At 47.9% G+C, this 16738-nt stretch overlaps 1 long non-coding RNA gene across 1 annotated transcript; it reads right to left on the bottom strand.

Annotated features, from left to right (window-relative positions):
• Window positions 1-619: 619 nt before the first annotated feature.
• On the bottom strand, window positions 620-2592 carry LOC120659796. Its single transcript, XR_005669177.1, has 2 exons — window positions 2454-2592; window positions 620-1794 (listed from the first exon to the last, which is right to left on the bottom strand). It is a non-coding gene; the product is annotated as an uncharacterized LOC120659796 (long non-coding RNA).
• Window positions 2593-16738: the final 14146 nt, after the last annotated feature.

The following is a 16738-nucleotide window of genomic DNA, read 5'->3' on the forward strand; positions in this document are numbered from 1 at the left end:
GGAGGCGTTTCTACTTTGGTTGTTTGGTTACATCATGTTCAACAACACTCATGGCAACTTAGTCGATATGATTCTCCTTCCGTATGCAATGGAGATTGCAGATGGAGAAGAGGACGTATCGCCCTACAGCTGGGGTGAGGCGGTACTTGCAACCACTTACGGTGGACTCTGCGATGGCTGCAGGAAGACACATGGGAATGCTATCCTGGCGGGGTGCCCACTACTGCTGCAACTTTGGTCGTACGAGAGGCTAGCCGTTGGTCGGCCCATCGTCAGCCACGTGCCTTACCACGAGGCCATGTACGGCGACGAGGAGGACGACAGGCCAACTATGGGAACTCTCTGGATTTGGCGTCAGGTATGTTCGCAACAAATCTAATTTTGTTATTCATTGTTACACGATGCATTAGCGCACTTTTAATTTTACTTATTCGGACTGCAGAGGTCCTGGGCGCATGCGCAGGTTAGACGCGCATATCCTGAGTTTGTTTCGGAGCTCGACATGCTGACGCCCGATGACAGTTAGGAGGAGCACCACTTGGGATCTCTCAGCAGCAGACACCGTAGCCCTCTTTGCATCCTGAGCGACAGGTGATGAAGCGCCCCGACCCCAAAGATCGAGGCTAAACCATGTATTAATTACCGAATAAGGTCTCCGGCATAATACATGTTACATCAAGTGGAGTCCAGAGTCATACAGAGCTTTATTCAACACGTACACGAGGGGTAAAGTGACAACACAGCGCTACACAGAATAACCACAGGATCACAACTAGCATAACGACATGCAAGACTAGCTCTTCGTCCATCACAGCTCCACTCGATCACCTTGGGTGCGGACACGATCTACTCGTAATCTTCAGGCACAAAGTCAGGATCCTCTGGAAAAAAAATAATCAACAAGGGTTGAGTACGAAAGTACTCAGCAAGTCCCACCTCACCCTTACGGGGAGGGAGTTACAGATTAATATGCAAAGGTCCATTAATCAACTAGAATAAATAACAAATGTAGTATTAAAGGTAACCCAACCAGTCATCCATCTCACAGTCTAGGTGGCTCAACTAGTTGAGATGTCCACACCGTAACCTGTCCAAACCAAGGACACGGACCATTCGAATGGATTGTACACTCTGCAGAGGTTGTACGCTTTACCCACATACACTTTACCGTCCAGAGACGGCTCCGTCATAGCTGACACCCAGCCGTGGCTCAACCCCGACTAGTCGCCCACAAATCCCCCCGGGTCTTGACCAATCTAGGTCTCACTCCAAACATAACCACCTCGGACGACTACCAGGTTAGCCAGTGGGATTAGACTAAGGCTTGCCCATACAAGCTCATGTGGTCGTACTGAAAGTAGGTTAGGTGAGATGGCACCACAACACACGGTCCTTAAGGTTCATCAGGGCAGCCGCAACCATAACCATCCAAACCCGAGATGTCACCACGACAGAGCTCGGTCGCATGTCTACCACCACGGTAGCGCATGCACCAACACATCCCATACTGCCCTGATCTCATTACCAACCCAATTTCATCATTTAACAAAATCTAATAACATGCAGGTCTGGCAGTAAATCAGCATGCAACATGGCTTCATCCAGTGATTTCTCTCATTCTCTCAGTGTTTCATCTCATGTCTTCCCTATGTCTATCAAGTTTTATTTAACCTCACTTAGGATCAATCATGGTCAACGTAAAGGATCGATGAGACTTGCCTTCGCTTACGTACGCGTCGGTGGCGGCGGTTTCCTGGTCTCCTGGTTCCTCCGGGTTCTCCTCCGGAATCGGTTCTATTTCGACGTCACGTGTAAACAAACATTCATCAATATAATACACAAATATAGTTGCATTAAATAGAGTTTGATTTTAGATGAATTTAGGAAGAAGAATCAATGGAATCGGAGTTGGCATGAGTGAGATATTGTAGTTGAAATATTGGATGTTTAATTAATCCTGAAAATGACTTAACATAAATAGAAGGAGCTTCACGTGATTGGCTGAGGTGTTTTGGTGCTCTGCGTGTGCTATTGGGCCGCTGGATTGGCTGGTCCAAATCAATTGATTAGCCCAAGGTCAGGTGGAGGATAAGGCTGATGAGTGGCTTTATCACTTGGGCTTACGGTGGACATCTGCCACGGTCCAGAACGGAAGGGGCTCGAGGGGGAGAACAGACGAGAGAGCTCGTTCCTCTCCTCCGCTCGCCATGGGAGCTACTGGAGTTCAAAATCCACACGGGAGAGGGGAGTGGGTGACTGGGGAGAGAGGGGAAAGGCTCCTCGGACCACAGGGAGAGTGTCTTGAGCGGTGATTTGGGTCGAGGTGACGGCGGGTGGCAGCTGCGTCCGGCGTGGCGGCCATGGCTGACTGGAGCTCGGGGTGAGCACGGTGGAGGGAGGGAGAAGCCAAGAGGGCGGTGTCGGGAGGTAGCTGGAGGTCTCGGCTTGCTCACCTGCTACTCGAATCGACGGATGCGGGCCTCAGCGACGAGATCGATGGGTGGTCTGTCCTCTGTACGAAAACAGGGGAAAACGAAATTGGAGCGAGGAGGAAGACGAGCTCGGCTCGGGCTGTGTGCTGCAATGGCAGTGGCTGGGAGTTGTGCGGGCGCAATGGCGAGGCTCAGCTCGATTTATAGGCAGGCAAAGGCGGTTCGCACGGGAGAAAATCTCGGCGGTGTACTGTGCTCGACGACCACCGCACAGCACGTCCACGGCTTCCGACGCTCGGCAGGACGACGCGACGTATGGTGAGGCACCCTTCTGGCGTTGATTGCGGCGAGTGTCTGGTCCTCGAATCGGACGCGCGCACGCGGGCTTGCCGGAGTTGCTGCTCACCGCATCGTGGTGTCGTTTCAGGTCTTCCTAGTCTGGCGGCGTGGTGTCCAAGTCTGGCAGTGTGACGCAGGGGCGGAGCCACCACTAGGGCGAGCCCGGGCGGCCGCCCTAGGTCCCCTTGGCCGAGCAGTAGAGGATATCCTCAGACCTCAGTTCTCCACGCCGCCGGGAAGGGAGCAAATCGCGGCGGCGCTTGCCAGAAGCGAGGACGACGCTGAAATTTGAGAGGAAGACAGGCAACCGCGTACTGGGCCGAGACTTGGTGGCTCGTGGGCCGAGTATTGGGCTGCGGGACGCTTCAGGCTTCAGCCCAGCGCAGCCTAGGGTTTGCGTGGGGTTTGGTGGCCGCTTGGCCAGCAGCCCAAGCTAGCCACGCGACGCGACCACACCCCCGGCCCCGCCCGCCTGCGCCTGCCGTGGCTCGTCGCCTCGTCATCTGGCCTTTGCGCCCGCCGCCCGGCCGCCCGTCGGCCGTCGGCCGTCTCGGCCGTCCGGCCGTCGCCCCATCGCCCCGTCCGACCGTCCGGCCGTCTCGTGCACCGCTGCAGGCTGCCTCGGGCGGCCCTCGGCGGCGGCGCCTCCCGCCGGCCGCGCGCCTGGCCACCTGCTGCCTGCCTCGACTGGTGGACGAAGGTGGAGGCAGCCGGGGGGGGCGTGGGGCGGCGGCCGGTGGACGGAGGGCGGAGCCGGCCGGCGGCCGGCGCCGTGGGTTGCGGCGGCCCTGCGCTGCTGCGCCGGAACGGCCGGAGGCCTGGAGCGCCGGGCACCGGCGGCCAGCGAGCCTGCACGCCTTCTGTGGCGCGTTGCACTGTTTCACTGGTACTGTTCTGCCCTAGGTCACTTGTCAGGCTGGCTTCGCCACTGGTGTGACGTCTCTCTGGACAGGTCAACTTGCTCGACGAGGCGTGTCGACGGACGGCAACAACTCGACGGGCTCAACAGCTGAGGTGGTTGGTCTCGTCGTCGTGATGCGAGTGATGGTGGGTAGGTGCTACTACCCGTGGGCTTAGAGTTATGGTGACGTACGGCGAGGTCGAGAGGCGTCCATGGGAAGAGACTTGGCAAGCTTGCTTCCTGCATGGTGTGCTTCAGCTACTGGAAAGGGCCATGCGTGCATTGCTTCTGGAGAGAGGAAGAAGACAGCTTTACTTGTGCAGGGAGGGAAGCGCGTGGGTTGGTTTGCTTTTGAGGCTGCACGTGCAGATATTTAAGAAAGGAATGGGCCCTTATGTAAGTGTTTGTATTAGGACTTGCTCAGTAAAGAGAATGAATTAGCTTATTGGCTAGTGGGAGAGAGTACACTTGTAAGCGAGGGCAAAGAAAATGATTTGCCTACTCACGTGTTTTACTAATGTCATGCATGTAAAATCATATTGTTGTTTGTTGTAGTTAAATTAATTAGATGATTGCGAAGTAAAATAAGTTTTGATTTAGTGGCAAAAAATAGGATGTTACAAACCTACCCCACTCAGGTTGAATCTCGTCCCGGAGATTCAGCTTCACTACTAAATAGACTGGGGAACTCGGCTCGGAGCGCGTCTTCTCTCTCCCAAGTTGCTTCTGCTTCCGAATGCCTGCTCTATTGAACTCGGCAAATCCTGACTTCTGAGTTGCGGGTTCTTCGCATCACAGTGTCCATAATTTTCACTGGTACCTCTTGATATCTGAGATCATCCTGCAGGTCGATTGTTTCTGGGGCCACTTGTTCTTCTGGTACCCGCAGACACTTTTTGAGTTGGGACACATGGAATACATCGTGTACATCTGACATCTCTGCTGGCAACTGAAGCTTATAGGCTACCGCTCCCACTTTCTTGATAATTGGGAAAGGTCCAATGTAACGTGGAGCCAACTTTCCTCGTACCTGGAATCTGCGTGTGCCGCGAATTGGGGAGACTTTAAGGTACACATAGTCTCCAACTTCGAAGCTGAGAGTACGTCTTCTTTTATCGGCATAACTTTTCTGGCGGGATTGAGCTGCCTTTAGATTCTCTCTGATTTCTGCTATCTTATCTTCTGCTTCTTTAATAAAATCTGGGCCCTCAATAATGCGGTCACCGACTTCGGTCCACATGAGAGGTGTGCGACACTTCCTCCCGTAGAGGGCTTCAAACGGCGACATTTTTAAGCTTGACTGGTAGCTGTTGTTGTAAGAGAACTCTGCTTAACTCTTTCGGTCTGGCCATCAGTCTGAGGATGATAGGCTGAACTAAAGTCCAACTTTGTACCAAGTGCTTCATGTAACCTGCTCCAGAATCTCGAAGTGAACTGGGTGCCTCTATCTGACACAATCCTCTTAGGTACTCCATGCAACTTCACAATACGCTCAATATATAATTTGGCTAATTTATCACCTCCATAAGTGGTACGCACTGGGATGAAGTGAGCCACTTTAGTGAGTCGATCAACAATTACCCAAACTGAGTCATGACCACTCTGGGTCCTTGGTAGACCGGTGATAAAATCCATACTAACTTCATCCCACTTTCATACTGGGATCGGCAATGGCTGGAGTAATCCACTGGGCTTTTGATGCTCTGCCTTGACTCTTTTGCACACATCACAATGAGCGACGAATCGAGCGATATCCCCATTCATACCATTCCACCAATACTTCTCCTTAAGGTCCAGGTACATTTTTGTAGTGCCAGGGTGAATGGAATAGGCTGAGTTATGGACTTCATCTAAGATGGTCCTGCGGAAATGACCTTGCTTAGGCACACATAATCTCTTCTTGAACCACAAGACTCCATCTTTATCTACTCTGAAATCTGGGGCTTTGCCTTCACTGTTGCGACCTTTAATCCATACCAATCTTTTATCCTCCATCTGAGCTTCCTTTATCTGGTCATCCAGGACGGGATGGACACTAAGGTTATAGTTGCAAGAGCGGCGTACAACCCTTAGGTTTAACTTCCTCATTTCTTCACTCAGCTCTGGGGCTTGTATGACTAAGTGATGGCAATATGATTTACGACTGAGCGCATCAGCCACCACATTAGCCTTTCCAGGGTGGTAATGAATTTCCAAATCATAGTCTTTAATCAACTCCAACCATCTTCTCTGTCTAAGGTTAAGGTCTGACTGGGTGAAAATGTACTTCAGGCTCTTGTGATCCGTGTAGATTTCACACTTATTCCCAATCAGATAATGTCTCCAAATCTTGAGAGCATGCACCACTGCAGCTAACTCCAAGTCATGGGTGGGGTAGTTCTATTCATGTGCTCTCAACTGTCTTGAGGCATAAGCTACAACTCTTCCTTCTTGCATAAGCACACAACCCAATCCTTGTCGGGATGCATCGCAATAAACGACAAAGCTCTTTTGATTATCTGGCAAGACTAGCACTGGGGCAGAAGTTAGTCGCCTCTTCAACTCTTGAAAACTTCTCTCGTAAGCTTCAGACCAGACAAACTTCGTGTCCTTCCGGAGCAACTCGGTCATAGGCCGGGCTATCTTAGAGAAACCTTCGATAAATCTCTGATAATAGCCGGCTAATCCCAAGAAACTCCTGATCTCCGAGGCTGAGGTTGATTGCTTCCATTCTGATACTGCCTTGACCTTTTCTGGGTCCACTTCAACTCCTTCAGCTGTTAAGACATGACCCAGAAAACTGACTCTCTGCAACCAGAATTAACACTTGCTAAACTTGGCATACAACTGGTGTTTTCTGAGCTTTCCCAGCACTACTCTGAGATGTTGTCCATGCTCCTCAGCACTCTTAGAGTAGACCAGTATGTCATCTATGAATACCATGACAAACCGATCTAACTCTTCCATAAACACCTTATTCATGAGGGTCATGAAAAAGGCAGGGGCATTAGTCAGACCAAAAGGCATCACTGTGAACTCATACTGGCCATAACGGGTCCTGAAGGCTGTCTTGGAGATGTCCTCTTGTCGCACTCTGAGCTGATGATAACCTGACCTTAGATCTATCTTGGAGAAGAACTTAGCTCCCTTCAGCTGATCAAACAGGTCATCAATCCGAGGCAGAGGGTACTTGTTCTTGATGGTGACTGCATTCAGATCACGGTAGTCCACACAAAGTCTCATGCTTCCATCTTTCTTCTTCACAAAGAGCACTGGGGCTCCCCACGGAGAAGCAGCAGGTCTAATAAATCCCTTTTGTTGAAGCTCTTCAAGCTGCTTCTTCAACTCGGCAAGCTCTGGGGCTGCTAACCGATAGGCATTCTTTGCTATAGGCTTGGTTCCAGGGACTAAGTCAATAGTGAACTCTACATCTCTTTCTGGAGGCATACCGGGTAATTCATCTGGAAATACATCTGCGAATTTCCGAACTACTGGCACATCTTCGGGGGATTCTGCTTGGATGTGGTTCACCATGGAGTCTGACAGGCTAGGCTGGATTTGGCATGTGACTATTAACCCTTGGCGGTTGGTGACTGTCACTGCTCTCTCAGCACAGGCTATGTTTCCGCGGTGCTTGGTGAGCCAGTCCATACCGAGTATGACATCTATCCCTTTGGAAGCAAGGACTACTAGGTCGGCAAGGAATACTACCCCACTTAGGTTTATAGGGATATCTAAGACACCTAAGTGGCAAGGTATATGGCCTCCAGGCGAACGTGTTATTAGCGGCCTCTTAAGGGCTATAGTAGGTATATCATGCTTTTTCTACAAAGTGGGAGGATATAAAGGAATGCAACGCTCCAGAATCAAAAAGCACTGAGGCTAGAGCTGATTGGACCAGAAACTCACCGAGAATCACTCCTGGTGCATCCTCTGCTTCTTCAGCATTCACATGATTCACTTTTGCCTTGCCGAAGGACTGTTGCTGGCTCTTAGCTGGTGTTGCACGGTTGGCTTCAGTCGGCTGCTTTGGTCCTTGAACCGAGTTGGATAAAACAGAAGGGGCGGGCTGGTTAAGATACGGACAGTTGGCCTTGTAGTGTCCGGCTTCGCGGCAGTGGAAACAGGTCTTCACATTGGTCACTTGACTTCCACCAGACGGTTGGGTGCGGAGGGTATTCTGGGTCTTCATAACAGGAGCTGATTGGGCTGGCTTCTGGAAAGAACCGGGGTGCGCTTTGAATGAAAAGGCACCCTGGCTCCTCGGGCCTGAGTGAGCTGGATACTGGGTCCTCTGAAACTTCTCCAACTGCTGGGGTTTCTTGCTTTCAAACCGACGTTTGCGCTCACTGAGTTCTGCCTTCCTATTTCTTTCAATGGTGATAGCCCTGTTAACCATAGCATTAAAATCACTGTGGGTGGTGACTTCAACCAAGGTCCTGATTTCAGGGTTAAGCCCACCAAGAAAAGCTTCTTGCTTCTTCTCGTCACCATTGATATCCTCTGGTGCATAACGAGACAACTCTGTGAACTTATGAAGATACTTTGTCACAGTCATACCACCTTGACGAAGCTTTCTGAACTCATCCCTCTTGAGCTTCATAATACTGCTGGGAATGTGATGTTCTCTGAAGATCTTGACAAAGTCAGTCCATACCATCTCGTTAGCATTTTCATTTATTTCCCGGTAACTCTGCCACCAAGCAAGGGCTGGCCCCCTTAACTGTTGTACTGCGAGCAAAACCTTGTCTCTGTCATCTGCATGGACCACTTCGAGCTTCATTTCAATCTCTCGCAGCCAATCATCCGCCTCAATAGGGTTATCAGATCCTCCAAACCTAGGTGGCTGCAAGCGGTTGAAATCTGCAATTCTGCTGCCATTGCCATTATGTTGCATTGCAGGTCTATTGTTGCCAAGATTGCCTTGAGCTTGAGCTGTGAGAGTGGTCACAAGAACGTGAAGAAGTTGGTTCTGCTGCTGCAATATGGCTGTCAAGTCAATGGGTGCTGGGGCACGGGGAGGTAGCGGCGGTAGGTGTCCATTTTCTGGTGCTTCTGGGGCTACATTCAGAGGGGCTTGGTTCCTCGAGTTGACCTCGTCACCGTCTTCCTGAGCAGGGAGTCCCTGGACTCGGCTCGAACGACGGGACATCTGCGGTCAGGGAGGGATAAGGTAAGATTAGGTGACTCTCCTAATTTATTACTGGGGTAGATTTGTAAATATATATTATAGCACACAACACAAACAAATCATTCAAGCACCACGCAAGCATTCATTCAAACAAGTAGGGATACATGACACGACATATTACAATAACGCGGCTCGACTTTTAAGGGTCAGCCGGGATGACTCGACTACTGAACCTTACAACACGGTCGTCGGGGTCACTGTTTCCGGGATCTCGGGGAGATGCGGGAGGTGTGGGTGGCACTGATTCACAAATCCTCCTGCGTGGTTGGGACGAGGAACACAGCGGAATTCCCTCTAGGATTGGCGGCTCCGCGGTAATCCTGGGATGGCGTTCCTTGCGCTTGGCACGGTCCACTAGGTAGACACCCCTAAGGAGCTGACTGTGGCGATCTGCTTGCTCCCTAAGGTTCTCTTCGGCCACAGCAAGGCGACTTTCAGCTTCGGCTGCTCGGGCTTCTGCCTGGGCTACAGCCAATTTAGCCTTACGCCAATGGGACTCCGCTCCCTCAGCACACTGGATTAAATCTCTCACACGCTGATGCAGTTGGTCGCACAAATCGTCTAGGCTAAGCAAATAGCCAGACATAGCGACAACTGTGGGGTTCTTCTCTGTCCCTGCGGGGCTCTCCAGGTTGCGGATCCTTGCCGCCCAAGCAGGACGGTTACGATCCAACGGGGGAAAGTACTTCATGGGGGTGGAACCCAAGTGCCATTCAAACATCTGGCACAGGTACCGCAGCGCCTTGCGAGCTGCAAGTTGAATGGTGTCAGGCATACGGGCTCCAGTGGCGATGACGCTCCAGGGTTGCATCTCTAAGTACTTATCACTGGCGCCAATATGGATGGTGACCTCATAGCTTTCGGTGCCATGCTCCATGAACTCGCGACCCACGTACTCCGGACGTTCCGGAATACCAAGTCGCACCGTTGCAGCATAAAGCACTCTGGGAAATCCATCTTCATTGATGCAGTAGGTGGTGGTCCAGTCATCCGCCATCTGACTTACAAAGATAGGGTTAGCATAATAAGGATAAAGTTTTAAGGAGTAAAAGGGTTTTAAGGATTGACCATCCTAGGGCTCCTACGGTCATCGTTCACTACCGGTTCGTGTCCTACAGCCAAGCATGGCTCTGATACCACCTGAAGCGCCCCGACCCCAAAGATCGAGGCTAAACCATGTATTAATTACCAAATAAGGTCTCCGGCATAATACATGTTACATCAAGTGGAGTCCAGAGTCATACAGAGCTTTATTCAACACGTACACGAGGGGTAAAGTGACAACACAGTGCTACACAGAATAACCACAGGATCACAACTAGCATAACGACATGCAAGACTAGCTCTTCGTCCATCACGGCTCCACTCGATCACCTTGGGTGCGGACACGATCTACTCGTAATCTTCAGGCACAAAGTCAGGATCCTCTGAAAAAAAAATAATCAACAAGGGTTGAGTACGAAAGTACTCAGCAAGTCCCACCTCACCCTTACGGGGAGGGAGTTACAGATTAATATGCAAAGGTCCATTAATCAACTAGAATAAATAACAAATGTAGTATTAAAGGTAACCCAACCAGTAATCCATCTCACAGGCTAGGTGGCTCAACTAGTTGAGAAGTCCACACCGTAACCTGTCCAAACCGAGGACACGGACCATTCGAATGGATTGTACACTCTGCAGAGGTTGTACGCTTTACCCACATGCACTTTACCGTCCAGAGACGGCTCCGTCATAGCTGACACCCAGCCGTGGCTCAACCCCGACTAGTCGCCCACAAATCCCCCCGGGTCTTGACCAATCCAGGTCTCAATCCAAACATAACCACCTCGGACGACTACCAGGTTAGCCAGTGGGATTAGGCTAAGGCTTGCCCATACAAGCTCATGTGGTCGTACTGAAAGTAGGTTAGGTGAGATGGCACCACAACACACGGTCCCATACAAGCTCAGCTCGATTTATAGGCAGGCAAAGGCGGTTCGCACGGGAGAAAATCTCGGCGGTGTACTGTGCTCGACGACCACCGCACAGCACGTCCACGGCTTCCGACGCTCGGCAAGACGACGCGACGTATGGTGAGGCACCCTTTCGGCGTTGATTGCGGCGAGTGTCTGGTCCTCGAATCGGATGCGCGCACGCGGGCTTGCCGGAGTTGCTGCTCACCGCATCGTGGTGTCGTTTCAGGTCTTCCTAGTCTGGCGGCGTGGTGTCCAAGTCTGGCAGTGTGACGTCTCTCTGGACATGTCAACTTGCTCGACGAGGCGTGTCGACGGACGGCAACAACTCGACGGGCTCAACAGCTGAGGTGGTTGGCCTCGCCGTCGTGATGCGAGTGATGGTGGGTAGGTGCTACTACCCGTGGACTGAGAGTTATGGCGACGTACGGCAAGGTCGAGAGGCGTCCATGGGAAGAGACTTGGCAAGCTTGCTTCCCGCATGGTGTGCTTCAGCTACTGGAAAGGGCCATGCGTGCATTGCTTCTGGAGAGAGGAAGAAGACAGCTTTACTTGTGCAGGGAGGGAAGCGCGTGGGTTGGTTTGCTTTTGAGGCTGCACGTGCAGATATTTAAGAAAGGAATGGGGCCCTTATGTAAGTGTTTGTATTAGGACTTGCTCAGTAAAGAGAATGAATTAGCTTATTGGCTAGTGGGAGAGAGTACACTTGTAAGCGAGGGCAAAGAAAATGATTTGCCTACTCACGTGTTTTACTAATGTCATGCATGTAAAATCATATTGTTGTTTGTTGTAGTTAAATTAATTAGATGATTGCGAAGTAAAATAAGTTTTTATTTAGTGGCGAAAAATAGGATGTTACAGGTGAGGTCTTCGGATCGTCACACCTACTCCGAGGGCCATGAACGTGCCCAGCAGAGGGCTAAGAGGGTCCGACGCCCTAGGGGTGGTTAGATATATCCGATGTTTGTATCTCTGATGTTTATTTGTAATGAGATAGCTGTGGACCGTTTATTTGTACACTTCAATGTTCGCCTCTGATCACTCTCGTATTTTCCATTACATACGATAGATAGTATGTTTATGCTTCGATGCTCCATTACGACTAAGTACGATTCAAACTCGATATTATTTACATGTCCAATGAATGCAAGTTAGGTACGAGACATACATACAAGCATAATACAACATTAACAATACTAAATGCGAATACATCTTAAACCGATGAATATCATATGTTATAGATCATGGCATGAAATCATCTAGGTCGTCATCCCAGTTGACAGATGGGGGTGCTGCAGGTGGTGTAGTATGGCTCGACGAACCTCTTGCCTTTCCCTTTCTCTCTTTTCTGGATCTACGTTCATGTACAGGGGGACGAACATCATGTGTTGGAGGCCATGGTTTGGGGGGCATGAAGTCATCCATGTTGTCATCCCAGTTAACACAAGTTTGTGCTGCAGGTGGTGCAACATGACTTGACGAACCTCTTGCCATTCCCTTTGTCTCTTTTCTAGTTCTAGGTTCATGTAAAGGGGGAGGAACATCATGTATTGGAGGCCATGGTTTGGGGGGCATGAAGTCATCCATGTCGTCATCCCAGTTAACACAAGTTGGTGCTTGAGGTACTGTAGCATGACTCGACGAACCTCCGGTCATCTGTTCCTACGCAGGCCAAGTACTATCACCCGAAGATCTTATCCACCTCCTTCGTCTAGTTTGCGGCATAAGTCCACCGAAGATACATACCAATTTACGGAAATTTGGTATCGATTTGTTAATCAACTCCGTGTCCTCGGGGTAATCCTAGCATATAATTAAACAACAATGTTACTGTTTCATAAATATGGATTCCAAATGACGGACGGGATAAGAACCGAATGAGAGTTACCTTAATGTGCATCTCATACACCTCTAGCCGTATCCATATCTTACAAGAACTTTGTAAGAATCCAATGATATTAGGATGATTCGCTAGTTCACATACTCTCATGTATATCTTCCGACGTTCTAGCAGGTGTCCCTTTTACATCTTGCGTTGTAATACCTCGAAATAATGTGAAATCTTTAAACTCTACTACTTTGGACAACACCATCTCTATCGTACCATCCGCTAACGGATCCAACTTCTTACCGATAACAAGATGGGTCATGATATCAAGTATTATACTAGATTTTTCTTCGATCCATGAAAATCCTCCACAATTGGAGGCAGCCATTGCCTTATGCTGCAATATCAATAAGGTACTGTCATAATTCTATTCTAATTCATAATTAATTTAAAAACAAGTCTGTAATAGTACTGAAATTGTAATACTAAACGAGTGTTCTAAAGCACCAAATCTAATTCAGCTAATCCGCTAATTAAATTAAATTGTTATACAATATCAATGGATTCATACAGAAGTTACCGGTAGATCACAAGTGCGCAATTCGGCAGAGCTTCGCCGCTTTTCTTCTCCTCACCCCTCTCTTTTTTTCTGAATTTTTGGTGCAATTTTTGGGCTCAAATGAGAAGGGAATGGAGGCATGGAGGCCAGGGCTTATATAGGGTGGGAGACCCCCTGTCGCTGGGGGGCGATAGGACCCCCTCCCTCCACACACCCCCGGCCAAGGACCTCTTTGCAAATTCAAAAAAAATTACATTAAGGTTCTGTCGCCCGTTGCTTGGGCGACAGGACCCCATCGCCCCTGGGGCAGGCGATCGGGGGCCATTTTCGAAATTTTTCAAAATGTATATATATTTTTGAATTTTTTATTTTTTTAAATATAAAAAAGAAAAAGACGCGCGGCCGAGCTTGCCGGGCGCGAGCGGCCCAGGGTGAAGTGGCGCAAGGAAGCGGCCCAGGTTGAGGAGCTAGCCTAGGTTGAGGAGCTAGCGCAGCCCAAGGGGCAGGGGGTGGAGGCAGGAACCGGCCCAGGTAAGCTGCTCCTCCTTTTATTTTATTTTTTGTGTCTCTCTCACGGTCTCACATGCATTTAACTCATGTTTTAATATATTAGTAAGGCCAAATATATTAGTAAGGCCAGTCTCGGAGAGTGTCATCGCACGGTTATCTAGATTGTAAACTAGGTAATTGAGCCGGAGGAGTGTCATGGTGATGACACTCCTCTCACATCCCATACACTCCCCCTTCTCTCTCTTCTGCCACATCAGCAAATTTAATACTCGTGACACTCTTATGACCCTTCTACTGAGATTGGCCTAATTAGTGTTACTAATACTTGCTAATTTTCATACTTATCCAAGCACTTACTTTTGCTAATCTTTGTTTGGTTAATTAGCTAGTTTTACTTCGTTTTTACTCTTGATAATTTAATCTTTGCATACTTGTCACTCATGCTTGTGAGCCTTTACATGCTTGTGGTTACTAATGTTTGTTAATCGTTGCATCTTTCGTCGTTTAAAATAATTTGGTAGTGCTGCTCTCTCTAAATTTTGATTAATGTGGTGCGTGCTTAGTTAAATTAGTTAATGAGTATTCGATCTTGCTGTTGGGTTCTAGTTCTTTGCATGCTTAATTAAAGGGAGCTTTAGTTCCTTTTGTTATGATCGGTTCAGTCTTTTTGGCGAGATTTTTTATTGGTTTTTTTCTTAAGCTTTTCTTCCGCTTGATTTTAAACTTTGCTAATCTTTGTGGAATCATTGCATGTCTAGTGAAGTAAGCTCTTTTATGAGTCTGATTGGAAAAGCTTTTTCACCATTTTGGTAATTCGGTGCTTCCGCTTCGTGCTGTGTTTAAATCAAGTAGATTATTTTTTGTGTTGCTTTCCTCTTTGTGTTAAGGGTTCCTAATCGTTCCCATGATGAGCACATCACCAATTAACTCGTGTCATCTTGATGATTAAAAGAGAGGTATTTTGGGTATTGAATTGGAATCGGCTTTTTAGGAGAATTTTTTTATTGGGTTCCATTCACCTCCCATCTGATCGCCCGTTTTGGTCCCACACACTATCAACGGGAAGGTTGCCTACCACTTAAAACACAAAAGCCGTTATATCCTCAAAATTCGCTTCCACGAGGAATTGAACTCAGGACCTCATAACTACTCATCCTCTTGTAACCACTTAGCTACAAGATCTTTCGCTTGTCTCTGCGTAAGGGTTTGTTTGTTTGGGCTTTTGAGCATCTTTTCAACGTGAAAATCTAGAAGTTTAAACAAACAACAAATTCGTGCAGCTTCGAGAAACCAAAAGCTTAGAAAAGTTGAGTTTATATAGAAAGTTGAAAATCTTAGTTTTCTAGGTTTTTTAGCCTTTTGAGCGTAAAAAGCTAAAAGTATCATTTAAAGCTATTATTAACCTTTTAGAAGAAAAAAGTCAGCAACAGCTTAAAAAAAACTCTAAAATCTGCAGCGCAAACAAACAGACTCTATACATCTAGGTCAGAATGATCCTGATAAAACACATCACCATAAGTTCATACCGCAACCCCATCTCCATATAACCATATTCTGCAATGGATAGAAACATTTGAATATGGATCGGAGAGCTTGAAAACATGACAATTGCCAAAATATTCTGTGTATTGTTTTTTTTAAAAAAACTTCATGTAGCTTGAAAGCTCACTGTTCGGCGCGTGATGGGTGCTGGCATGCCAGTCAGTTTGACCATTCAACTGACAAGATGAGGATACCTTTTGAAGTTAAAGGCAATCGGCCGATCAGGCCGATATAATCCTGGCATCGGTACCGATGATGATGTAGCCGAATGAAGCATGATAAGTAATTAATCGGCCATGAGGCCGACTTCAGCATCTTGATGGGCATGAGCAACTCATCAGCTATCCGAATTGGATTTATATAGTTAATATCAATAAAGCTTAAAAGCTATCGGCTAGAGAGCCAATAGGAAACGGAATGCCGTTGAACTCTTGATCCATTATGAGTATAACCATAAGCCAATGAAGCTTCAACTAATATTACTATCAATATTGCTAAATAAAACAACAGCGATGCACCTGAAAGTTGCAATCTATAAATACTACTAGCAAAAGATTAATTTAAAATTCACCAGCCGATAGATCTATTCACAGTATAGCTAGATTCTAATGGCACAGGATAGATAACCAAGATTAAGTTGCACTGACATGCCAGTCTGACCACTCAACTGACAATGTGGAGATGATCTTGTTGAAGTTTGAGACAATCAACCGGCCGGGCCAATGTAACTCTGGCGTCAGCAGCAACAATGATATAGCAAAAATAAATCATCATTAAATAAGTAATCGGCCATGAGGCCGATTCCAGCATCTTGGTGAACATGAGCAGTTCATCGGCTATTCAATGAAGATCTTGATGAACATGAGCAGTTCATCGGCTATTCAAGATAGTAAAGCCCAAAAGCTATCGGCTTTCTAGCCGATAGGGAACAAGCGTCGTTGAGCTCTTGACTCACTATGAATAGAACCATAAACCAACAAAGCTTCAACTAACATTACCACCGGTATTTTCTAGATGAAACAACAACAATGCATCCGGAAGTTGCAATCTAGTTTTCAAATTCATTTGAAAATGAGTGTCACAGCAGTAGCTTTTAAGATAGATGGTAGCCGACGTGGGATGAATAAGGATATAAATGAGAGGAGTGAGTGTGAGGAGAACTTCCCATTTGCTGTTCTTAGACCCAGTAATAAAAACTTTTGAAGCTTCCTAGGAGCGAGCGGAGCGAGTCAGCAATTTCGCTCTATACTACTAGTAAGAGATTAATTTAGACTTCACCAATCGACAGAACTACCCACAATAGGACTCGATTCCAACGGCACAGGATAGATAACCAAGATTAAGGTGCAACAGGCCAAATAACCTATTGTCTATTTCAACAGGATAAAAGCTAATCGAAACAATCTGAATAGTGAGGCGATATATTAAAGGAAGATCAGCCGATGCAAACTTAATCAAGGTTAGGGTATGTGTGATTCTACCACATCTAGCAAGAGATCAAA

Source organism: Panicum virgatum, chromosome 2N (genome assembly GCF_016808335.1).
Source record: "Panicum virgatum strain AP13 chromosome 2N, P.virgatum_v5, whole genome shotgun sequence".
Lineage (NCBI taxonomy): Eukaryota > Viridiplantae > Streptophyta > Magnoliopsida > Poales > Poaceae > Panicum > Panicum virgatum.